We start from the raw sequence: 27,011 nt of genomic DNA on the forward strand, positions 1-27,011 counted from the left end.
GTTGCAAACATATATTATAAAAAATTTCTGGGAGTTGAGAGGTAGCACAGTGGGTTAAGTGCACATGGCCCAAAGTGGAAAGACTGGCATAAGGATCCTGGTTCGAGCCCCGGCTCCCCACCTGCAGGGGAGTCACTTCACAAGTGGTGAAGCAGGTCTGCAGGCTTTCTCTCCCCCTCTCTGTCTTCCCCTCCCTCTGCATTTCTCTCTGTCTTATCTAATAACAACAGCATCAATAACAACAACAATAATAACTACAACAACAAGGGCAACAAAAGGGAAAATAAATAAGTATATGTTAATTTTTTTAAAAAAATTCTTTTTTAGTTTCCCAAAACAATGCTAAGATGAACACTACTACTTTTTCTCAGATGAAATAATGTTGGGTCTTAAAAAAGTAACAATTTATATGCGCCAGGAATACAACATGCTTGGGACTAAAATTCTGATTTTAGGAACTAAGTTCCTAGGCACTAGGATACATATTCATCTTAAATCAGTTTATGGAAAACAGACTGTCAATTAAGTTTTGAATTGTACATTCACAACACTAAACTTAAGAACACAGCTTTACTTCATGTTTCTATGAGTATTTGGCTAGACTGAAGTTCCCTTGTTCATAGTGTGTACAAACAACAAAAATGACATGTAGGGTAGATCTTTCTCAGTATGACCAGAGCCAAGTGTGTATCTCCAATTATTAGTTAATCTAATTTGCTATAATTGACTATTTTGATATTTTCCCACTGATTACAATTTTCTTAAATTCAGTAAGTCATTTTTTCTACTCATAGTATATTGTATACCACAAAACAATTTAGAAATATTTGTTAAAGCACACATTATTTTTAAAATAAGATATATAATCCAAATTAGTATGTATATATTAAGACTTTCACTATATCTTATAGAACAAGTATCATAAGAATTCTACTAAACAGGGAGCCAGGTGGTGGCACACCTGGTTAAGTGCTCACATTATAGTGTGCAAGGACACAAGTTTAAGTCACTGGTCCCCACTTTCAGGGAAAAATCTTCACAAGTAGTGATACAGGGCTGCAGGTGTCTCTTTCCCTCTCTATTTCCTCCTCCCATCTCAATTTCACTCTGTCTCTGTTAAATAATAAATAAATAAAATACTAAATTAAATAAAAAAATTTAAAAAAAGAAAAAAATAGTTCCACTAAACACATTCTGTAGGAGTCTCCATATCCCTTGGTCATTCTTTCTCCTATCCCTATACTGTTTATTTTGTATGCCAGCATCTGTCAAAGACTAGCTAAACATAAATAAAAAGAAAAAATACCAAGTTTCAGAGTTTAAATCCATTAAGTTTCAGTCTCCAGGAATCATTCCAATTGTTCTGCCAGTGTGAAATACACCCTGACAAAGCATCATATTAGAAGGGAGACAGATGTAGGAAAGTCTTCCTCTGGGAGATGTCATGTTTCAGTGCAAATGTACAATTTTACCCTTCACATGATACCTTGTCTTGTAGAGATACAACTCAAAAGCAAGGATTTGACCAAAATCTCAACCATCCAATTTTATTCTTTGTAGAAACAGTACTATTAACAACTTTTTAAAATGATAATTACAGAATACCAAACTTTGAAATTTATCTTCTACTTACAAACTTTTAACATTGTTTTTTTTATTTGTTTTGTCCAGTTAATTTATTTTTAATTTTTACTATTGTTATTTGTTGGATAGAGACAGCCAGATATTGAATGGGAAGGGAGAGATGGGAGGGAGAGAGAGACAGAGAGACACCTGCATTCCTGCTTCACCACTTCTGATGCTTTCCCCCTTCAGTTACGGACTGGAGGCTAGAATGCCAGTTCTTGCACATTGCTACATCTGTGTTCAAGCTGTTGCACCACCACCAAGCCATTATCTATCTGTCTCTGTCTAACAGCCTATCTATCTATCTATCTATCTATCTATCAATCATCTATCAATCTAGCCATCTATCTATTTATCTATCTATCAGCTATCTATCTAATCAGCTATATGTTCTCTCATATAGAAGTTATATTTATTAGTGGAAGGGTTGTAAAGAGTGAAGAAGGGACATATATAAGGAATGAACAAAGAAATTAATGTAAGATAAAAAAGGGGGATCAGGTAGTAGCGCAATGGGTTAAGCACATGTGGCGCTAAATGCAAGGACCAGCATAAGGATCCTAGTTCCAGCCCCCCCCCCCCGCTCCCCACCCACAGGGGAGTCCCTTCACAAGTTGTGAATCAGGTCTGCAGGTGTCTTTCTCTCCCCGTCTCTGTCTTCCCCTCCTCTCTCCATTTCTCTCTGTCCTATCCAACAACAACATCAATAACTACAACAATAAAACAACAAGGGCAACAAATGGAAATAAATAAATAAATATTTAAAAATAAAAAGTAAAGAAAAAAGGGAGTCACAATTTAAGTATAGTCTATTGCTTATCACTACTTACATGAACATCTCACAAAAGGGAATGGACAAGAGACAAGATAGCTGGAAAGCCTGAGGTGGGCTGGCTCTTCCATGCTGGATGGTGCTTCTTTTTTCTTTAAATAAACATAAAGAAAAAAATCATATATGCATCTTATTTGTGAGCAAGATTAAGGACATACTGGCTGGGCAGCTGCCAATTATGTCAACCTATAAAGTCTAGCAAAATATCATTCAGTGAATCTAAACTTTGTTGAAAGTTAATTCAAGGAGTTGATTCTAAGATGACAACTGGAAAGTAGCTGCACCCATGAGCTCTGACAACAACTGCTAGAAAGCTTTAGAAATCCTGGCCTATCAGTGGGACAAGGAAGGAGGAATCCTAAACGTGAGACCAAGGAGGGGAATATAATTCAATTTGGGTTAAAAATTAGAACAAAAAGAAAGGAAATTTCTTGATTATTTCTCTCATCCCCCCACTCCCCATAACCAGATACCAGGGTTAGGAAGCTGCTGCTAGCAGGCTCTCCACTGAGCTCTTTTCTTTACCAAGATTCCTGGCCCATCAGGGTGCCATTCGAACCCTGCTTCCAAATTTCTAGGCTATTTTTGTTTTTCCTCTGAGTAAGGGAATTATAGCCATTTGGAGTGACAATTAGCTAATCAAGCAAGCCTCACCCAACCTGAGAAAGGCTGCTTGAAAGTTTTTTTTCTTTTGTTTTGTTTTGTGTTTTCTTTCTAAATCAGTTGTCGAGACTCAATGTGCATATGCTAACTGGGAGCTGTCCAAGCTGCAGACCCACTGCTTGGACTTTTTACTCTGTTCCATTTTACTAATACTATTGTATATGTTGTTTTCGCCGGGCTGGCTTCACGGGCAGGTAACAGACGACCTGGGACTCATGGCTGGGTTGTACGCAGTATCTCTTTATTCATACAGGATGCAGCGCAATCTATACCAAGCTAAGCTAAATTAAAAACTACAATTTTGTGCTTATAAATATGCTAGCCCAGTAGGGTGGGAACAGGATGCGACGCAGAGAGGGTGGAGAGAAAAGTGACTGGTGAAAATCAAGGTATGACAAGGAGAAGGGGCGGAGCAGGCAAGAATTCTACCACTGAACCACCAATGCCCTAGAGGGAGGGTGGTGCTTATTAACAGTGATTATGTAAATAAAATGAAGTGATTATGTAAATAGAATAGTGTTAAGCAGGGGGGATTAAACTAATGAAACAGAAGGGGTTTTTAGAAGCATACCAACAATTCCCCCTTTCTTTTTAACTAATGGCCATAGTATCAGGATTGTGGGGTGAACAGAAACCTATATTGTACAGGTGTTTTCAAAAGAACTGGCATAAGACATGGAAAACAAAATAGACGAGCAGCAATAACCAGTGTGATGCCAAGGGGAACGTTTCTTGCCTCAAAGGGCAAGGTCTAGCAGGCAAAAGGACATTTCTTGCCTCTGGGAGTGCTTCATGGCTCTGGGGACATCTCTTGCCTCAAAGGGCGTTTCCTGCCTCTGTGGTCATAACCTAATAAGGAGGGGGAGTTTTCTGACTCTGGGGACAGAGCCTGCAGGCGAGGGTACATGGGCTATTAAGTCCCAAGGCAACTGGCTGAAGTTAGTCTTTGAGAAACACAGCAGCGTGTACCAGTAAGTCCGATGGAGGTGTCAGTCCAAAGTAGATGGCCATGGAAGAAAATGCCAGGGGATGAAACGCTGCATGTCTGTCTTGATGGGGAATGTCAGCCACCAGAATTCTGCTTTTCTGTAGAGAGTGATCTTTGGAGTCTGTGAATCTGTTTCTTCAGGTCGTGCCAGGTCACATCATTGGTTTCTGGGGGTGTGTTGTACTCATTCCATCTTGTGGGTGATGTCAGAGAACAGGGGTTCAAATGGATTTCCAGGAGTTCCATTTGAATAGATGCTTTTTCAGGTGAAGACTTGACAGCTGAAATTCACTTACTTGTTAAACAAAACTTGTAGCAGATTAGAAGTTTACTATAATTGATAACTCCATTATAATTGGAAGTCCTTTCTCGTATGATTTTAAGGTTGTTTAAACAGTTTAAACTCAATAAAATGTGGAAAAGTAAACAGAAGAACCACGGTAGAAGCCTCAAGCATGAGAATAATTAATATAATCATTGCACTATCTGCCCCACCCATAATTCATACTGTTTCAGGATTAAACATTTCAGATTTATGCCAAGACGTAAAAAAGAAATCAAAGGAGGGGAAAAAAATCACCCAGGACCTTCCAGATAATGGCTGACTACCATGACAAAAAATATAAAATATAATCATAAATGAATAGGAAAGATACATCCCCCAATACTCAGTTGGTCAAGGCACCAAACCTCTTTTTCTATAAAGCATTCAAATCAGATGCCCTGCTAACCACAAGAAGCAGATTGTGTTTCTTCCACAGGAATCCCAGAAAAAAAAAACATCTGGACCCCTGCACACCCTGACATCACCCACTAGATGGCACGACTACAGTGGCACACCCCCCAAAACCCTAGATGTCACCTGATACGATCTGAAGAATCTGATTCACAGACTCCAAGGACAGAACTTTTTTACTGCCTGTCTGCCTTTCCTGCTTCTGCTTTGCCTGTCACATTTTGGCGGTTCCAGCTCACAATCTACAGAAAAGTGGAATTCCAAAGGCTGACCTTCCTCATGCAGCATTTCATCCCCTGACATTTCTCCCCCTAGTCGCCTACTTTGGACTGAGACTTTTATCTGACTTGCTGGTCTACCCTTTTAGACACTTTAGACAATTTTACAGCAGCTTCCTTCCCTTCACGTTGCTGGTTTTTCATAGACTGACCCTGAGTAGTTCATAGACTTTACACACTGTTGCCCTGGGCATTAGATAAAAGGAAAGGGGGAGATGCTGGGAAATTGTGCAGGTGCATTCACATCTGCCATGTTTTTCCCTCAGGCTACTAGTTCCCGTGAGAGTTGGGACATTCTGAGAGTGCCTGTTCCGCCATGTTATGCCCTCAGGACATTGTCTATATCCCCGCGATATCTGGAGTGCTTTGGTCACTCCTCCCCCCTCCCATTCCCATGAGAGTTATCATCCTATCCTGGAGTGCTATGGTTACTCCTTCCCCTTCCCATTCTCGTGAAAGCTACTCCTATAAAAATGCTTCATTTTCCGTACCTCGCTCTCTTGCCAGCGCTTCACTCCGGTGTTCAGACGCAGGAAAGTTTACTGCATGAGGCGGCCATTTTCGCTACCTCCACGTGGCCCAACCTGCTTCTCTAGCACCCAACTCTGAGATGCCAGCGCAAATAAAGATTTGTGTTTCCTCTTCGCTCTGGACCCCCTCTCTCTTCTCCGCGGCCCGTGCACAACAACATCTGGCTCAACAACAGTATATACACATATATCCCTTTGCCCCCCCCCAGGTTGACCAAAATTAACTCTTAGTATACTTTCCATTGCTAGGTGACTAGAATTATGACTCACTGTGAGAGAAACTTGTCTCACTTTTCATACCTCCGCTATCCACTCTCACCTTCTCCCACCTCCAAGCTAATTAAAAAAACACACACACACAACTCTCCTTTCACTGCTTTTTTTTTTTTTACTGTTTTCTTCTTTTCTTTTTTCTTTTCTCTCTTTTTTTCTCCTGTCTTCCTTTATCCCTTCCTCCACCCTCTGCCTTCTGAATTCACTGATACTCATTTGTGACCTATTTCAGGGAAGAAATCTGACTCAGAGCGGACTCTCTTTGTGTGTGTATCTGCTCTACTTCCCCTTATCCTCTTGCTACCCCTTGAATTTACAGTGGACATTAGATCTACATAATTGTCTATTTTTGCTATCCCTTTTTTCCTTTCTCTTTCTTTTTCATTTGGATTTGGTTGCTATTTTTTCTTGAACTGGAGACATTGTGGGAATAACTGGTATTGGTTAAACTTCTTCAGTCATTGCTTTAGTTACTATTGTAATTTCTGAGGGTGGTGATTGCATTTGTCATAAAGGTATTTAGAATAGTGTGATTTGTACAAAAAACATAACAACTGAGGAACACCAGAACATAAAAATAAAAAACACATTAAAAAAATGGGTAGATCAAAAGCAAATAAAACTGCTACTACAATGAATGAAGACAAGAGCCCAGAAGAAATTAAAAATCAGCCAGAAGTAACCATAGATAAGAAAAGCATGCAAGCAATAATAAATTTATTAATCACAGAAATGAAAACAACTTGGGAGGAAAGGAATAGCAGAATTATGGAAACAACAGATGAGTACCATCAAGGAAAATACTAACTACCTTGAGGAATTAGAGAACTAAAAGCTGAAATAGCTGAAATAAAGAAAGAAGCTGAGGGAAGGGAAATCAGACTAGTAGAAGCAGAAAACAGAATTAGCCAGACAGAGGATGAGCTAGAGAAAACTAAGAAAGAGATTAAAGAGCTCAAAAAGACATTGAGAGACACTGAAAACAACAGCAGAGACATGGGATGATCTCAAAAGAAGTAACATTCCTATAATTGGCCTGCCAGAAAAAGAAAGAGAGGAAGGGGAAGCAAATATTTTAGAGGAAAGTATAGAAGAAAACTTCTCAGACCTGAACAACAGAAAGAACATTAAGATCCAAGAGGCTCAGAGAGTCCCAAACAGAATCAACCCAGAACTGAAGACACCAAGACACATCATAGTCACAGTGAAAAGAAGTAAGGATAAAGAAAGGATCCTAAAGGCTGCAAGAGAAAACAAAAAATCACATACAGGGGAAAATCCATAAGACAATAAGCAGACTTCTCCACCCAAACTCTAAAGGCCAGAAGAGAATGGCAAGATATCTATGGAGCCCTGAATGAAAAGGGTTTCAACCAAAGTTAATATATCCTGCTAGACTTTCATTAAAACTAGATGCAGTCATCAAAACCTTCTCAGACAAACAACAGTTAAAGGAAGCAACCATCACCAAACCGGCTCGAAAAGAGGTTCTAAAAGACCTCTTATAAACAAGAACTTCACAACAGTTAAAGGAGGCAGCCATCACCAAGCCTGCCCTGAAAGAGGTTCTAAAAGACCTCTTATAAAGAAGAACATCACTATAATACTTGCAACATATTAGAACAAATAAAAGGAGGCAGCCATCATCAAACGGGCTCTGAAAGAGGTTCTAAAATACCTCTTATAAAGAAGAACATCACTATAATACTTGCAACATATTAGAACAAATAAAAACTTGTGGAACAATGGCATTACAACACATTAAATCCATAATATCAATAAATGTCAGTGGCTTAAACTCACCCATCAAAAGGTACAGAGTGGGAGGATGGATCAGAAAACATAACCCAACCATATGCTGCTTGCAAGAATCCCATCTGACACAACAAGATCAACACAGACTTAAAGTGAAAGGACAGAAAACTATCCTACAGGCTAATGGACCACAAAAAAAAAGACAGGAACGGCCATTCTCATCTGACACAATAGATTTTAAATTAAATAAAGTAATAAAGATAGGCAAGGTCAATACATAATTATTAAAGGATCAATCAGCCAAGAAGATTTAACAATTATTAACATCTATGCACCCAATGAGGGACCACCTAATTACATCAAGCACCTACTCAAAGAACTTCAAACATACATCAATAGTAATACAATGATAGTGAGAGATTTCAACACCCCATTCTCACACTTAAACAGATCAATAAATGACAGAATCAACAAAGATACAAGAGAATTAAATGAAGAGATGGACAGACTAGACCTCTTGGACATTTTCAGAGTTCTTCACCCCAAAATTGGAATACACATTCTTTTCAAATCCACACAACACATACTCAAGGATAAACCACATTTTAGGACACAAAGACAGCATCAACAAATTCAAGAGCATTGAAATCATCCCAAGTATCTTCTCAGACCACAGTTGAGTAAAGCTAACATTTAACAACAAACAGAGAATTATTAAAACTCACAGAATTTGGAAACTAAACAACATACTGTTTAAGAACCACTGTGTCAGAGAGACACTCAAGCAGGAAATTCAAATATTCCTGGAAACAAATTAAAATTAAGACACTAACCATCAAAATATTTGGGACACAGCTAAGGCAGTACTGAGAGGGAAACTCATAGCCATACAATCGCATATTAAATAACAAGAAAAAACCCAAATAAAAAACCTTACTGCACACCTTAAGGATTTAGAGGAAGAGGAACAAAGGAACCCTAAAGCAACCAGAAGGACAGAAATAAAAAAATTAGAGTATAAATAAACAACATAGAAAATAAGAGAACCATATAAAAGATCAATGAAGCCAAATGTTGGTACTTTGAAAGATTAAACAAGATTGACAAACCCCTAGCCAGACTCACTAAACAAAAAAGGGAGAAGACTCAAATTCATAGAATTATAAACAATAGAGGAGATATCACAACTGACACCACAGAAATCCAGATAAATCACGCGAAACATCTATGAAGAACTACACGCCACCAAGCTAGAAAATCTGGAAGAAATGGAAGAATTCCTAGAAGCATATGCACTTCCAAAACTGAACCAAGAAGAACTAAAAAATCTAAATGCACCAATCACAGACAAAGAAAGAAATTGAAACTGTTATTAGGAATCTCCCCAACAACAAAAGTCCTGGACCAGATGGCTTCACAAAGGAATTCTACAAAACCTTCAGGAAACAGTTAATACCCATACTCCTAAAGCTTTTCCATAAGATCTAAGAAACAGGAACACTCCCTTCCACCTTCTATGAAGCCAACATCATCCTGATACCAAAAGCAGACACAGACACAACAAAAAAGGGAAACTACAGACCAATGTCTCTGATGAACATAGGTGACAAAATATTAAATAAGATCTTGGCAACTGGATACAACAGCATATCAAAAAGATTGTTCATCACGACCAAGTGGGGTTCATCCCAGGAATGCAAGGCTGATTCAACATATGTAAGTCTATCAATGTCATTCACCACATCAATAAAAGCAAAGCCAAAAACCACATGATTATCTCAATAGATGCAGAGAAAGCCTTTGACAAATTCCAACACCCATTCATGCTCAAAACCCTACAAAAAATGGGAATAGACGGGAAATTCCTCAAGATAGTGGAATCCATATATAGCAAACCTACAGTCAACATTACACTCAATGGACAGAAGTTGAAAGCATTTCCCCTCTTATCAGGGACTAGACAGGGCTGTCCACTGTCACCATTACTCTTCTACATAGTCTTGGAAGTTATTGCCATAGCAATCAGGCTAGAGACAGAAATCAAAGGAATACAGATTGGAAGGCAAGAAGTCAAGCTATGACCATTTGCAGATGATATGACATTATACAGAGAAAAACCTAAAGAATCCAGGAGAAAACTACTGGAAGTTATTAGGCAATATAGCAAGGTGTCAGGCTACAAAATCAATGTACAAAAATCAGTGGCATTTCTTTATGCAAACACTAAATCTAAAGAAGAAGACATCCAGAAATCACTCCCATTTACTGTCTCAGCAAAATCAATAAAATACCTAGGAGTGAAGTTGACCAAAGAAGTGAAAGACTTGTATACTGAAAACTATGAGTCACTATTCAAGGAAATAGAACTGATACCAATAATTGGAAAGACATCCCATGCTCATGGATCAGAAGAATAAATGTCATCAAAATGAATATTCTCCCCAAAGCCATATATAAATTTAATGTGATACCCATCTAAGTTCCACCAAGCTTCTTTAAGAAAATAGAACAAAAACTACAATAATTTTTCTGGAACTTGAAAACACCTGGAATTCCCAAAACCATTTCGAGGAAAAGAAACAGAAATGGAGCCATTACACTCCCAGATCTCTAACTATATTATAAGGCCATCATCATCAAAACACCATGGTTCTGGAACATCAATAGGCACCCAGACCATTAGAAGAGAATTGTAAGCCCAGATCTAAACCCCCACACCTATGGACATCTAATCTTTGATAAGGGGGGCCAAAGTATTAAATGGAAGAAGGAGGCACTCTTCAATAAATGGTACTGGGAAAACTGGTTTGTAACATGCAGAAGAATGAAATTTAACCACCTTATCTCACCAGAAACAAAAATCAACTCCAAATGGATCAAAGACCTGGATGTTAGAACAGAAACTATCAAATACTTAGAGGAAAACATTGGGGAAACATTTTCCCACCTAAACCTCAAGGACGTCTTTGATGAAACAAACCCAATTGCAAGGAAGAATAAAGCAGAAACAAACCAATAGGACTACATCAAATTGAAAAGTTTCTGCAAATCCAAAGAAACTATCACACAAACAAAGAGAACTCTCACAGATTGGGAGAAGATCTTCACATGCCAAACATCAGACAAGAGACTAATCACCAAAATATACAAAGAACTCAGCAAACTTAGCACCAAAAAAGCAAATGACCCCATCCAAAATAGGTACAGGATATGAATAAAACATTCATTCAGGGGAGAACCAAAAGGCTAACAAATATAAGAAAAACTGTTCCATGTTGCTGATTGTCAGAGATATGCAAATAAAGACAACATTGAGATACCACCTCACTCCTGTGAGAATGACATACATGAAAAAGGACAGCAACAGCAAATGTTGTAGAGGCTGTTGGGACAGAGGAACCCTTCTACACTACTGGTGGGAATGTTAATTGGTCCAGCCTCTCTGGAGAGCAGTCTGGAGAACTCTCACAAAGCTGGACATAGACCTTCCATATGACCCAGTAATTCCTCTCCTGGGGATATACCCCAAGGATTCCATAATGCCCAACCAAAGATATGTGTACAACTATGTTTATAGCAGCACAATTCATAATAGCTAAAACCTGGAAGGAACCCAGGTTTCCAACAGCAGATGAGTGGCTGAGAAAGCTGTGGTACATATACACAATGGAAACTATGCAATTATTAAAAACAATGAGCCCACCTTATCTGACCCATCTTGGACAGAGCTAGAAGGAATTATGTTAAGTGAGCTAAGTCAGCAAGACAAAGATGAGTATGGGATGATCCCACTCATCAACAGAAGTTGAGAAAGAACAGAAAGGGAAACTAAAAGCAGGATCTCATTAAATAGAGAGTAGGGCACCAAAGCAAAAACCCTGTGGTGAAGGGGAGGGTGGCCATTGGGCTTCCCAGCGTGGAGGGGTTGGGGGGTAGGGAGGTTGGGGTGGGTGGTGGGGATGGGACACAGTTTTTTGGTGGTGGGAATGGTGTTTATGTACATTCCTATTAAAGTGTAAACATATAAACCACTATTTAATTAATATGAGAGGGGAAAAATTGATCCTATGTCTAGAACTTCTTAAAACACAGACTGAGGGGGTCGGGCGGTAGCGCTGCGGGTTAAGCGCACGTGGCACAAAGCACAAGGACTGGCGTAAGGATCCCGGTTCGAGCCCCCGGCTCCCCACCTGCAGGGGAGTCGCTTCACAGGCGGTGAAGCAGGTCTGCAGGTGTCTGTCTGTCTCTCCTCCTCTCTATCTCCCGCTTCTCTCTCAATTTCTCTCTTTCTCTATCCAATAACCAATAAAAAAAAAACTTAAAAAAAAAAAACACAGACTGAGTCTTTTTAATACATAGGCTGTCTTTGATATGTTGACTCTCTCAAAAACCATGACCAGGAATAACAGAAGCAACTGGTAGCACAGCTATATACAAGATGCTGGGTATTATACCCCAAACCCTAACAAAGGGACTTTCCAAAGTTAACCCAATCACCAAATAATGTGATGATAACAATAACTATCCATTGTCTTCTTGAACTCTAAGACAACAGGAACCTCACTTTTCCAATATAGAGCCTGTATTTCCCCCAGTCCTGGAACCTTAGGGTGTGGCCCACTTTCCTATATGCTTCTCTCAATTCAAATCAAATAATATTGCATCCGCGGATCACAACCTAATCAATGCAATGAGTGCCACCCCAGCATGCTTCACTTCAGACTGTGACCAGAGACTTCAGGTATGTAATGACAACCCTTCAGCTTCATCACTCAGGTGAGACCTTTCCTTTCATACTATTCTCTAAATCCATTCCAGGTGGTCCACTCCCCGATAAAGGCCACAACCTAGATATAGTCCAGGTCCCTTGAGATAGAGCCCACATGTGCCCATAAACTAGGGAAATATATATACCTGAAAGTAGAAGTACACATCTGCATTATTCCAACCTTTAGGTCCATGATTGGTCAACAATTTGTTTGGCTTTGTATGTTAACTCTCTTTTCAGCCACCAGGTTCCGGATGCCAGCAAGATGCTGACCAGACTTCCCTGGACTGACGACTCCACCAGTATGTCCTGGAGCCCTACTTCCCCAGAGCCCCAACCTACTAGGGAAAGAGAGAAGCAGACTGGGAGTATGGATTGACCAGTCAATGTCCATGTTCAGCGGGGAAGCAATTACAGAAGCCAGACCTTCCATCCTCTGCAACCCACAAGGACCCTGGATCCATACTCCCAGAGGGATAGAGAATGGGAAAGCTATCAGGGGAGGGGATGGGATATGGAGATCAGGTTGTACTGTACCCCTCTTATTCTATGGTTTTGTTAATGTCTCCTTTCTTAAATAAAAAAAAAGTTAATTCAAGTCTTTACATATAATGTTTATACACTTAGTGAAATATATAATGTTAATTCTCTCTAGAATGGAAAATTTTCAATAGCAAAACATGAATTACTGGTATTTTCCTTTAGCCCCATTAAACACCATTTTAGAGGGAAAATATTAAGTAAAAACTAAATCATGGGGCTTGGCGGTGGCTCACCCAGTAGAATGTGTATGTTACAATGTTCTAGGACCTTGACTTCACAAGTGTGAGGTGGCATTGCAGATATCTCCCCCGTCACCCCTCTCTCTCTCCTCCCTTCCTCTCCTCATCTCTTCCTTCCCTCAGTTTCTCTCTGACTTTAGAAAATAATAAATTATCAGAAAATTAATAAAGTTCTAAAGAACAACAACAACATTTACAATCTTCACTAGCTTACTATTTAGTAAGAGACAAGCCTTTCCTCAGCTTTAAACAAAAGGAATGGAAACCCAGTGTTCTTCCAGAGACTACAGATAACTCGATTCACCAATACTGACAGAGTTTAAAGAAAAAACAAATTGTTCTAACCATTAGTGTCACTGCTGTGTCTGCATTCTTTATTTTCCACTAATTACCACACTTGCTGTCAACACTGAATATTTCAGAAAGTGACAAGTCAACTTCCTTTTCTCACTCATTTGAAAACTCCAACAGGGAAAACAGATTTAGAACTGTCCAACAGGAGGACTGTGACAAGGATTTCTTCCACAGCTGGCCACCCACCTTCGTCATCTTTGAATGAATTCTAAGATGGAATACATCAGGTGGGCCAGAGAAACATGTACACATCCTGACTTGTTTCTCCGTGTGCCAACAAAGTTGCCATCTTTGGGATTTTACCAGCTATTGCCCCACTAATAAGGTATGAGAAGAATGCTTTTAAATAAAGAGAATTTGTCAAACAGCTAAAAATGTTATCAGAGAGACTGAAATTGAACAGAAAGCATAAAGGCTTCCAAACACTCTCACTGTTTAACAGAGGGAGTTGCTCCATTAGCTCAGCTAATTGAACACTCTGTTATCTCACTTGGGTTGTCACTCCAGAAGAAAAAGAGACTGTATTTTTGCTCTCTGAAACTGGTGAAGAGAGGCAAAGGGACAGAATATATGCTGATTACTTTATTTTGGCATTAGATATCTGACTAGAATTAGCTGTGCTCAGATATAAATATTATTTCAGACACATCCATCCACAAGCAATCTATATTATAATTGCCAAACTGGTCAAGAAGAATTAAGAATAGAGATGAAGGAAATGTTGCCAATACTTAGGAAAGAATAAATTCTGTGTAGTGACACAAAGATATAAAATAAGTAGACGAACCATATTGTACTCAGAAGTGAATGAAAGGGGGAGGTAGCAGAAAATACTTTTATTGAACCTTTCTTTGAACTAATTTTTAAAAGCAATTAAAAACATAGGTTAACAGCTGAATGTTAAAAATATAAATATACCTGGGTAAATTATCTGGATTAAATTATGTTAAAATTTATAATGACACATACACATTTCATACCTTATAATAAATTGCTATTTTACCAGAAATATCATTGTTTTAAGTGTGAAATTCCCACAACATGAGAAGAGCTACTACAGGTAAAAATTTTCACCTTAATCTTATCAACCATTGTCTCTCCCTATCATCTCATTATATTTGTAAGTCATACTATGGCTTCACCAACAGGCTTGCGGATTCAAGTGCATTGGGAATATACATCAAAAAGTCTCTAGGAAAAAGTCTTTTCTGTTTTGTCCATTTTATCACTCATGCACATATAGGCTTAGATCTTGACCGAGGCATGGCTGAAAGAGCTATTGCTGCTTCATCAGTCTTCATCCACACTCATTTCCCAGGGCTATTATTCCTAGGCTTTCTATTTTTAGCCTTCTATTTTGTAGATATTTTTTTAGGACTCTAATCAACTGTTGGGCATTATGCCAGCTCCCCCTGTTCCATGCTGCATTGCTTGATGCTGTGGTCTATTTACACAATCATTGTTTTGTTTGAGACCCGCCCTGCCTGTAGGGCATTGGTTTAATCCCCACTGGTTAGATGGAAGCTTGCTACCTTCATGCTCTCCCCCTCCCTCTGGCCCCTCTCCTAGCCATTTCCTTTTCCAACCTACCACTTCCGCTTCAGAAGATATAAAGGCATTTTTTTCTGATCAATAAAAGCATTGCACTGCGTCCCAAGAGTTCCTGGTTTCTCTCCCATGTAGCTGAGTAAGCAGCAGCCTAGGTTGACTCTGGCTGAGTTCTCTCCAACCCAGAGAGCATGTGTCCGGGAAGAAACACCCTCAGGCTAGCCCCACAGTCAACAGAGGAATCACACTGGCTGCCTCTGACTCTGCAGAAGTGCATTATGGTAACCTAAGCCTGTGGCTGGTCCCCACCATTGTGTGCTCATTTGACACTAAGCATCCTGTTAGGAACCCACGTGCCAACAGCCTATCACCAAACCCCACTGCAGTACCAACTCTGAGAGGGTGACTTTGCAGCTACAGGAGAATTGGGCTCTACAGGTGTTGGTAAGTTAGGACACTATTTTCTAATATGACCACAGATATAGGAATAAGTCTTCAAAGCTTAAACAAATAAACAAAAATATTGAAGAACCAGAATGTGGAAATCAAATGCCCCTCAATACATTAATAATAAAATGTCTTCAAAGGAAATAAAAGAGAAATGCTGTATACAATTTTAAATAAATAATGAAATACTTAGAAATAAATTTAGCCTAGGGGGCCAGCCAGGTGGTGGAGCACCTGGTTTAGCGCACATGTTACAATGCACAAGGACCCAAGTTCAAGTCCCTGGTCCCCACTTGCAGGGGGAAAACTTTGCAAATGTTGAAGCATTGTTTCAGGTATCTTCCTGTCTTCCCCCGTCCCACTTTCTACTTCCCCTATCCCTTTGATTTCTGGCTGTCTCTATCCAATAACTAAAGATAAAAAAACATTTAAAAAAGAGATAAATTTAGACTAAAGGGTGAAAGTTTGATACAGTTAAAAAGAAATCAAGGCTGATGAAAGAAAGAAGACACAGCACAGCAAACTGCATATTCTTTTCGAGTGCTCATGGAACATTCCTAATGGTACACTACCTAGTGGAACACAAAACAAGCCTCAATAAATTTATGAGGTTTGAAATGACATCAAACACCTTTTCAGATGAATGGTATAAAGCCAGATATCAATCAAAAGCCGAAAGAGCAGAAAAATCTCACAGATATGTGAAAACCATACTACATGTCACTGAATAACTATTGGGTAAACAATCCAATTACAGGGAGGAAAATGCAGACAAAGGAAATGAAGATGTTTTATTAGTACCTAGAAAGTGTAAGCAAAGGTAGTACTAAAAGAAAAGGCAATAGCAATACAGGTTAAGTTCAGGAAAGAATGATCTTAGCCTACACCTAGAGGAATTACAAAGTAAAGAAGAAAACACAGGGGTCCCCACCTGCAGAGGGGAAAGTTTTGCAAGTGGTGAAGCAGTGCTGCAGGTGTCTCTCTGTCTCTCTCCCTCTCTGTTTCCTCCTTCTTCTCAACTTATGGCTGTCTCTATCCAGTAAATAAATAAATATAATACATTTATTTAAAAAATTCAAAAATAGAATAAATAATAAAATATTAACATTTATATAGAAACAAACTAGATGAACTAAGAAGAAAAGATACATTCCTAGAAACAAATAATGTTCCAAGACAGAATTAGGGAGAAATGATCAAGAGCAAAGAAAGTAACTGTAATAAAGTCCTTGAAGAACAAAATTTGAGGATCTAATAGTTCAACTAGTGACTGTTATCAAACTTTCAGAATTAATATCTATCCTTCTCTAATTTTTTCCATGAAAGAGGAGGGAAAACTTCTGAACAGACTTCATAAAGTCAACAAGACTGACTCTAAAATTAAAGAAAGACATAAAATATTATCAATCAATATCTCTGTCTATATCTAAGAAGGAAGGAAGGAATGGAAGATGGAGACAGAGTGAGGAAGACTTAAATAAAGTCTTTTATTTATTAACCTCAGGGGCCCAGGTGGTGCCTCACTTGCTAGAGTATACGTGTTACAGTGTTACAATGCTCAAGGACTTGGGTTCAACTCTCTGGTCCCCCCTCTGCAGGGAGAAATCTTCATGAGTGGTAAAGCAGTGCTACAGGTGTCTCTACCCCTTTCTATTTCTCCTTTCCTCTCAATTTCTGGCTGTCTCTGTCCAATAAATAAAGATAATAAAAATTTAAAAAACAAAATCTACAAAAATATGTTACATTTTGTATGTAGTTTCTATGAATTAACATAAAGAGAAATTTGGAAAATGATGTAATTTGTGATAATGTCAAAAATACTAATGAATAAACTTATCTATCCCAAACTGGAGGGTTACTGACTTATACACACTATACATGGATGTGAAATTATACCCTAGAAATTTTATGATTTTGTAAAACACTGTTAATTTACCAACAAACTAAAGATTAGAAAAAAAAGAGATAAAACGTCTGTAACCCAAAAAACTAGGAAACTATTGAAAGAAAAAAGAAATCACAGGCAAAGTAAAGACATCCTGACATATACATCATGTGGTCATCTATATATAGGTTGTCCAGATGTCAAAATATAAATCAGTACACTTTTACTATGTTGCAGATTAATAGCACTTCACAAATAGTGTGATGTAAATAGAATAAATGTTTAAAGTATAAGAATATCTGGGTAATCTCTATTTCTTAAAATAAGCATTGATAACTTAGTTTTGACTGTGTTCTCCTTAACCTATATTATATATTCTCTTGTATTTACATAAAGTTAAAAAATTTCTGCCTAGGATCCTTCTAATTTTTTTTTACTTAACTAGATTTAGATATTGAAAAATAATAGTACATACTCATCCTTGCCAACCAATACCATCTTCTAAAAGAGGCATAAGTGAATAACTAGGCTTTTAAGATAATATAAAATCAGTTTCTAAACAACTCAGTTCTCTTCTGAATTAATTTTATTTCTCTTTTCATTTTCTGTCAGTGAAATAGAAACTATTTCAAAACTCCCTATTTTAGAATTTTACAGTGTAAATTTTATCCACTACTACTTATACTGTATGTGTTTTAAACCTATAGGCTCAGTGGCTCTCATTTTTTTAATCATCTACTACTACTACTACTACGACTACGACTACTACTACTACTACTACTACTACTACTACTACTACTACTACTACTACTATATGCAAAGTGAGAGCTTGAAAGAGACCACAACATTAAAACTCCCTTCAGCATGATAGAGGTCAGGTTTGAACTTGGGTCATGTATATGGCAAAGCAGTTCACCATCCAAGTGACCAAATGAGATATTTCACCAGTCCTCAGTGTCCTTAGTGGCTCTTTTCTTGTTTATTATTTCACCATGTTGTTTAACTTTCCACTTAATAGCAAACTGAAGAATCTTCACCTTGAATTGATATCATTCAAATTTAACTAAGTTATATAACATCAGGACAGCTATTACTCTTAGACTGGCAAAATAGCTTACTTGGCTAGTGTGCTGGTTTGCATGTATGTAATCCAAGTTCCAGCCTAGTTCCCTTGGCACAGAAGGAAGCTTCAGTGCTATTGTTTCTTCTTGTCTCTTTGATTTTATGTAAAAAAGTCATCTGAAGGCAATGAAGGCCCAGAGATGACAAAAAGCAGAACTAAAACAAACAAAGCTGTTATCATTAAAAAAAAAAAAAACACTCTAGTGAAAATACAAAGTTGTATCTTACTTTGACTCTGAAATAATAGCATTCTTTCAGAAGATATTTTAGGTCATGAGGTGTGTGTGTGTGTGTGTGTGTGTGTGTCTTCCTTGCACATGTACAATTGTGCAATCCCAAGTCACTTACTCAGATAAAGAGGTATAAAATGAGACAGACACAGAGAGTGGGAGAAATGCCACAGTAGCAAAGATTTTCCTGTTCCTCCTGACCATTCTATGTGGTCTTGGGGCTTGAACTTGGGCCTTGCTCAGGGCAAATACTAGTCTCTAGGCTATATTTTGGTGCTAATAATTCCAGTGTAAGCAAACTGGAAAAGACACTCAAATCAAGTTAAAGTTCTTTTCTTTGATTTTCCCCCTTCAATGAATATTTCTTTGATCTTCAGACCCAGAACATAATTGTAGACTCATAAGGTATTTTAGTACCTGTTCTATTTTTCCAGAGCAATCTGAGGTTTTCATATTTTGGTTATTGAATATGTAGTCTTCAGAATCCCTTTTCCTTCAGTTAAACTTTGACATTTACCTAGTAATGTACTCAGCTAGTATAACTAAACATTTTATCTGTCATTGAGCAAATACAAAAACATTATTAAAGAGACTGGCAAGAGGCTGCTTCTTGGATGAACAATGTAGGAAGATCAATATTAAGGATTTTTAGCCAATAGATCTTTAAAGCTAGTAAATATTTTAAAAGATAAATAAAAGGTGACAATCTAGGTTTTATTCATACGTGTGCTATATTTGGGACCAAAATTACAAAAAACATGGCACATAAAGCAAACATGAGTCTTCTGTATATTTGGCAGATATTATGTTATATGTTTTCCTTACTAGCTCCTAAAACAAAAATAAATACTTCAAGCAACTACAGAAGCGACCTAAGCACTGCATATAAAGCAAACAAGGCTCTCCTGTGCCTTTGACAGGTATTATGTTAAATACTCCTTACTTGTGCTTAAAAACAAAACAAACAAAAGCCCCAAGTAAAAAACAAACCAGACCTACATCAGCCACAGACATAAAGGACTTTTATTTTTCTCCTTTAAAGGATAGCAAAGAGGGTAAATCAGTTAATCCTTCTATCCTTGAAAAAGCCTACAATGAGTTCATATTTCAAAATGGCTCGATCGCTGATTATTAATCACTGTAGTTATAAACTTTTTGGCACATTTTCAAACATGACAAGCATCATAACTATACTGGTGAATGAAATTGAGATATGAAAACCAAAGGTATCATTACTGACCCATAATTAAGTCATTCAAATGTCAAATCCTTTGTACAGTCACATAGTGATTCTAAAATTCAGGCTACTGAACATTTTTCAGAGATTTCAAAAATAGAGGATAATGTCAGGTCAGCACATTTACATTCCAATTACGATGAATGGCAAATGACTGTAGTGATGTAGCTGAGTGGTATCTAGTCATTCTAGTCATAAGAGGTTTGGGGAAACATTGCAGAGGTGACTGACTTGGAGGGCATATTAGTGACAGTTCAAAGCTATCCATAGCTAGCACCAAAGAGTCTCTATATATTATATTTTATATGCCAAAAGTGAGTATGTAGGCATGATTACATTAAGCATCTTGAAATGAAGAGATGTCTCTCAACTTTCTGGTTCTTATATAATAAAAATTTGCCCCTAATGTGAAAAAGAAAGGTAGAAGGGTCAGAAAAACTGTGACAAAAGAAACATGTTAGATGCCGAGAAGATCTTATGTTTCTCTACAAAATGGAAGGTGATCAGACCTAGAGAGAGAAGAGGAAATAAAAGGAAGGACACTTGGAAGTAGTAGGTGTGAATTAGAAAGGAAGAGAAAGTAGGGCCTTAAAAAACTACATATATTCCATATCTGTGACCTTGGGAGAACTTATGCAGCTTCCAATAAAGGTAATAGGTAAAGGTAATAGAATTCTGGTGGTGGGAATGTTGTGAAATTATACCCTTGTCATTTTAGAGTTTTGTAAATCAATGTAAACTCACCAGTAAAAATTAATGATAATAATAACAAAAAATAGAAATAGATATATTAAAAAATAACTATAAAATCAACTCTTTGTGCCCTGTCAGAATTCCTGGAGCATAGAATCATTTTTTTTCTCTTAGAGCAGTAAGTCGGTACATTTTTTGTAGGTAGATTATATGTGATTTAAAAGCCACACAACAACTAGCTCAGTAGACTAGAATGAGGTCAATTCAGCAAAAAAGGGGATTACATAAAGGGGATCGGGAATGGCCATAAGAAGAAAGGAAGGTATAAAACAAGAGGTTTTGTGGTTGAATGCACATATTGCAGTGTGTGAACATCCAGGTTTGAGCCCTGGATCCCCACTTGCATAGGGAAAGCTTTATGAGTAATTCTACAGGTGTCTCTTTGTCTCCTTCTCTACCTTCTCCTCCACTCCTGATTTCTGGCTGTCTTTATCCATTAATAAAGATATTAATTTTAAATGATTAATTATTAAAGAGAGAAGAGAGGAGGGCTGTGGTAGGTAGGGAAGTGGAGGAGAGGAAGAACATCAATGAGGTATCCACTGATCTCATATGTATCCCTACATAAGCTGGTCTTTCTCTGTATATCCTGTTATGAGGACAATAAAAGTTCCCTCCCCGACCGTTCTTTTTCTTTCTTTCTTTCTTTCTTTCTTTCTTTCTTTCTTTCTTTCTTTCTTTCTTTCTTTCTTTCTTTCTCTTTCTTTCTTTCTTTCTTTCTTTCTTTTTTAATCTTAAATTAAGTGGCGCTGAATTTCTATCACAACAGAGCTCTGACTATAAAAGCTTCTCCAGGTAGAGGGCCTAGTCTGGCTATTTACAGAACTCAACACAGCAGGAAAGCTGTTTGGCCATTAACCTTCTTAAAATATTGATGTGTATTAAAGTGAATACTGGGAAGATGAAGTTCACTTTGGCACACACATAGGTTTACTTTGCTTTCCCAAGGGAATGAATTCTATGAGGAAACTAGGTCATCAAGGTTTATAATTGGCAAAAAGTATAAACAGAAGGAATTGAAAGGAAGTTTACTTTTATTCTCTTACAATCTGAGGTTACCAACAATGGCCATGTATAATATCATCTCTTAGAATTTACAATAGTTATATTTTCTAAAGATGTCATTCCTGGATCCATTTTAATTAATGAGATTTACATATAGTATACCCAAAATATTTGTTTATTTGTTTAGATTCTGCTGGAGCTATACATAATGAGATTTCAGAGTCCCTTGCATACAAAGCTTTTCTTCAACAATTTTCAATTTTTAACATAAATTTATTTGACACTACCCTCTTATTCATTATGCCAGTTTTAATTATTGAATCTGCTTAAGATTATTCTCCTGTTAATTATTTCCAACACTTTTTTAAATCCTGTTTTGATTATTTAGAGAAATACATTTCATCAGCATTTCTACAAATTTGTGGAAGTGACCCACTGAACACAGTATTGTAAAAAAAAAATCTCATACTGTGTTACAGTGAAAAAATCAATAAGCAGGGTCTAAGGCAAGACTGACTGCAGAAAAGACAGAGAAAGAAAAGAATTACCTTGCTGCTCAGTCATTTTGAAGTCAGCTGAATATCAAATCAATGGTCTGCAGAGAATGTAGCAAGTATACAGAAAGCTTGATCAAATAGATCAGTCTAAAGATATCTTTTTTTATGCAATAGAGAAAAACTACCAAAATTTAATAAGAGTTTAATCAACAATAAATTTAGTTCTAAATATGTATTTATCTGTTATTCAATGAGAAAGACTAGGTAACAGAATAACAACTGTGTACATTGAGAAAGAATTCCTACTATTTCATAGGTGCAAGGCTCCCTTTGAGAATAGAAAATAAGAGAATTTTAAAATGCTGAAATGTGGAGTGTAAATAATAAAAGCAAACATGCTTGGAAACAATTAGTAACTGAACTGCTTCCTATCCTTTGTGAGAACTATAGTGGATAGGGAGTGAAGGGTAAAGAACTTTGGTGGTGGGTGCAGTGATTTACACAGAGGTATGTGAGTGTGGAACTATACATTTGAAAACTGAACATTTTGTAAAGCATTATTAAATTGCTAATGAAATATTATGAAGTAAATAAATTAAACAAGAACTAAATAGAATTGATGAAATGTATTAAATTTGTCAAAGTATTACAAATGTGCCTGCTAACTAACTGAATCTGGGGGAAAATCTTTAAAAAATAGAAACTGATGAGAAAAAAGTAACAGAAAGGGAAACACAAAGCAGAATTTGATTGAGTTTAGAGTATTGCACTAAAGAAAAATAACTCTGGGTGGAAGATAAGGGCATATTTTTCAGCTTCACTATCCGGGCGGGGGGGGGGGAGGATAGGAACACAGAGCTTTGGTGGTGGGAATGGTGTTAATATACACTCCTATTAACTTATAGCCTTATGGACCACTATTTAATCAATATGAGAGGGAGGGAGATTGAATATCTCAATTTTTTTTAATGTACAGACCCAGTTCTGAGTATATATTCCTTTAATCTAAGTACTTGAGGTTTCAATTATGTAACCTGGTTGAATTTTAACAGTGGGCTCAAATTGTTAATACATTTCTAATAATGATTTTTTCTTTGAAATATTAAATAACCTATAACCTTAGACTAGAGAGACCAGAAGCAACTGGTTGCATCACTATATAAGATATAGCTATCTGTAAACAGAATTAATGACAAATCATGGTGAAGTCTTATATGATATAGAAAATCCTAACAATGGGATGTACAAAGTCAACTAAACTTCCAAATAACTTGCTTGTATTTCCAAAATGGAGACCCCAAATCTCACCTGCTACATTCTTGCCTTTAGGTTTCTGATTATTAAACAATTTGTTCTGCTCTATATCTTAATTCTTTTTCAGGTTGCAGATGCTACTATCACTGTCAATCTGAATTCACTGAGCAGATGACCTCACCAATGTATCCTGGAACCCCATCTCTCCAGAGTCCTGCCCCACTAGGGAAAGATAGAGACAGGCTGGGAGTATGGATTAAACTGCCAACACCTATGTCTGGTGGAGAAGCAATTACAGAAGCCAGACTCTCCACCTTCTGTAACCCATAGTGATCCTGGGTGTACGCTCCCAGAGGAATAAAGAATAGGAAAGCTGGAGTAAGGATCCAGGTTCCAGACCCTGGTGGGGAGTCGCTTCACAAGGGTCTGCAGGTGTCTTTCTCTCCCTTCTCTGTCTTCCCCTCTTCTCTCCATTTTTCTCTGTTCTATCAGACAATGATGCCAATAATAACTACAACAATAAAACAACAAGGGCAACACAATATTAAAAAAAATAGGAAAGCTTCCAGTGGAGGGTAGGGATATGAAACTCTGGTGGTGGGAACTGTGTGGAACTGTACTCCTCTTATCCTATGGTCTTGTCAATATATTTCATTTTATAAATACAATTAAACTCATAAAAATAAATATAATAAGCTAAAATTACATAAGTATTAAAAGACAGTTATCAGGTTAAATCTCAGAAGACAGAAAGAGATTTATAAAATGCTATCTTTTCACTATGGCCTCTCAGCTAAATTTCACTTTTTAAGGGAGAACACACACATACACATTTATAAATTTCATGAAAGACTGTTTAAAATTATGTAATATCCTGTTGTGAACTACTTTTCAAAAAATCAATGCACATCAGACTGAGGAGATAACATAGTAGTTATGCAAAAAGACCTCCATGTCTGCAACACACGAAAGATTACAGGATTCAATGCCTATATGATTTGAATAGGTACATGCATACCCCAACTCCATTGACCCTTACTCAGGACAACTCATAGTGGTTAAGTGTTTTATAACACACAGTTTTATTTTATACTCTCAAATTTTTCTTTTTTTAGTATTGCGTAAATTCCTTGAGCACAAAGAGTTATTCAAGGTACTTGACACTGGAACTTCTGGTGTTCAAGGTGTGAAAGTCTACTGTATAAATAACACTGTTTCCTAGCCTCTTAACCTTTTTTAAAAATATATAATTAAAAAATATTTATTTTTCCTTTTTTTTGCCCTTGTTTTTTATTGTTGTTGTAGTTAGTAATGTTGTTATTGATGTCGTCATTGTTAGGACAGAGAGAAATGGAGAGAGGAGGGGAAGACTGAGAAGGGGAGACACCTGCAGACCTGCTTCATGCCTGAGAAGGGACTCCCCTGCGGGTGGGGAACCCTGGTGCTCGAAAACTGAATCCTTATGCTGGTCCTTATGCTTTGCGCCATGTGCGCTTAACCCGCTGCACTATCACCGGACTACTCTCTACCTCTTAACCTTCTTAAGTGATAGTAAATTATAATTCTATACATGTCCGAAAATCACAATTCTTTTAATTTTCATTACATTCAGTTTTAAAATATTTGTTTGTTTGTTTACAGTCATCAGAAGACAGAATTTTATTGCTCTGAGTCAACTTTTTCATATAGAAAGAGACAGGAGGCATAGAGAGAGGAAGAGGGAGAGAGGCAAAGAAACCACCATACTGAATCTTACCCTGGTGTAGTGGGGGTTGGTTCAAAGTTGGGTCACACTTGTCCTTAGGTACACACATGGCAAACACTTTCTCCAGTGAACTGTCTTCTCAGCCCTCCATTTTTTATTTTATTTTATTTTATTTTATTTTATTTTATTGTCTTTATTTTTAACCAGAGCACTTCTTTTCAGCTTTATGGCGGTATCAAGGATTGAAACTGGGAACTTAAAGTCTCTGGTCTACTGGGTTTTGAAGGATGTTGGGGATATCATGAGTCTACATATTCTTACACTATTCAATGTATCCAATGTATTTTTTCTTGTTTCTGTGTTAACCCAGGTGCTATAATCCCTAACCCAGGATCCTTGGCTCTTTTAAAGTTATTTCTGCATCAGGGTAGTCATTCAAATGGACATTTATGGATATGGGATAAGCATCTATGCCAGTAAACTTGTTTCTGCCTTGTTTTAATTCTTGATTTCTTCTTTCTACTCCTTCATTAATGCATAAGTATCACATTGAATTTTAATTCATATTTTTAATGTTACTAAGGTTATAGATATTCTTACTGTGTAAATTATCAATTTTTATTCTTCATTCACTTATCTATTGAATTTTTAAATTGCTTATACTACTCTTTAGAGATGCTTATGCTTTATTCATATCAATGTATTAGAAGAATATATTGGAGATACACACAAATTGCTCAAAATAGTATGGGATTACATTAATACAATCAGAAATTCTATGAATAATATATGTATATATATATCCATTTTCATGTATACAGATAGATACAAATTCATGAGATAAATTAATATCTAATAGTGTATTTTTTCCACTCTAAGAGAAAAAGTGATTTATGTCATTGATATAATGAATAATTACTAAAATGTATATTTAGACTCTTTCCTCAAAGGCCAACAAATTTGAAAAAGACAAATGGATAAATGGAATTGTAAATGAAAAGAAACAAATTCTTAATTTTCTTACTCAAAATTTTTATTTAACAAAGGAGGGATATTTAAACTTTTCCACATGGTATTGTGACATAATGGATACAAATAGTCATTATTGCTCTAAATAATTCTTGTCAGATAAATACTATAATGTAATTTATAAGCAAAAATACATATTTTTAGCCAGAGCACTGCTAATCTCTGGCGTATGGTAGTACTAGGAACTGGACCTGGGATCGCAAAGCCTCAGACATGAAAGTCTGTTGTAGTCATCACTGAACAGTGATCCCAGTGCTGATAGTATGTTTTGACCAGCTGGTTGCTCAGTTCAGTGCTTTGTGGTTAGCCATTGCTCTTCAGTGGTAAGTATAGTCCACTAAGTGAAGACTATAAATGATCCTCTCAAAAGAGAAGAATTTACAACAAAGAAGAGAATAAGCATTTATACCTCTGTGACCATAATGCATATAATTTTCATAAGAGGAATCTGAAAGAAAAATTTCTACAACAGATTGTAAAATGTAAGTAGAGAAAATTTGCTTTCTTAGAATTAAGTCAAAAAGAAATTATTCGTCTCCATGAATGCAAACAAAAGCTTTCCAAATGGTGTGGTCATAACATGGTAATTAAATGCCTGAGTGTCAGCCTGATTCCATAATTTTTCTAAATTATAATAATTACAATTGACCATTACTGATAATTACAGGGATCCAAGAATCAAACTCCAATTTCTATTCTCTCTTCTATAATAAA

Source organism: Erinaceus europaeus, chromosome 3 (assembly GCF_950295315.1).
Source record: "Erinaceus europaeus chromosome 3, mEriEur2.1, whole genome shotgun sequence".
NCBI classification, from domain to species: Eukaryota; Metazoa; Chordata; class Mammalia; order Eulipotyphla; family Erinaceidae; genus Erinaceus; species Erinaceus europaeus.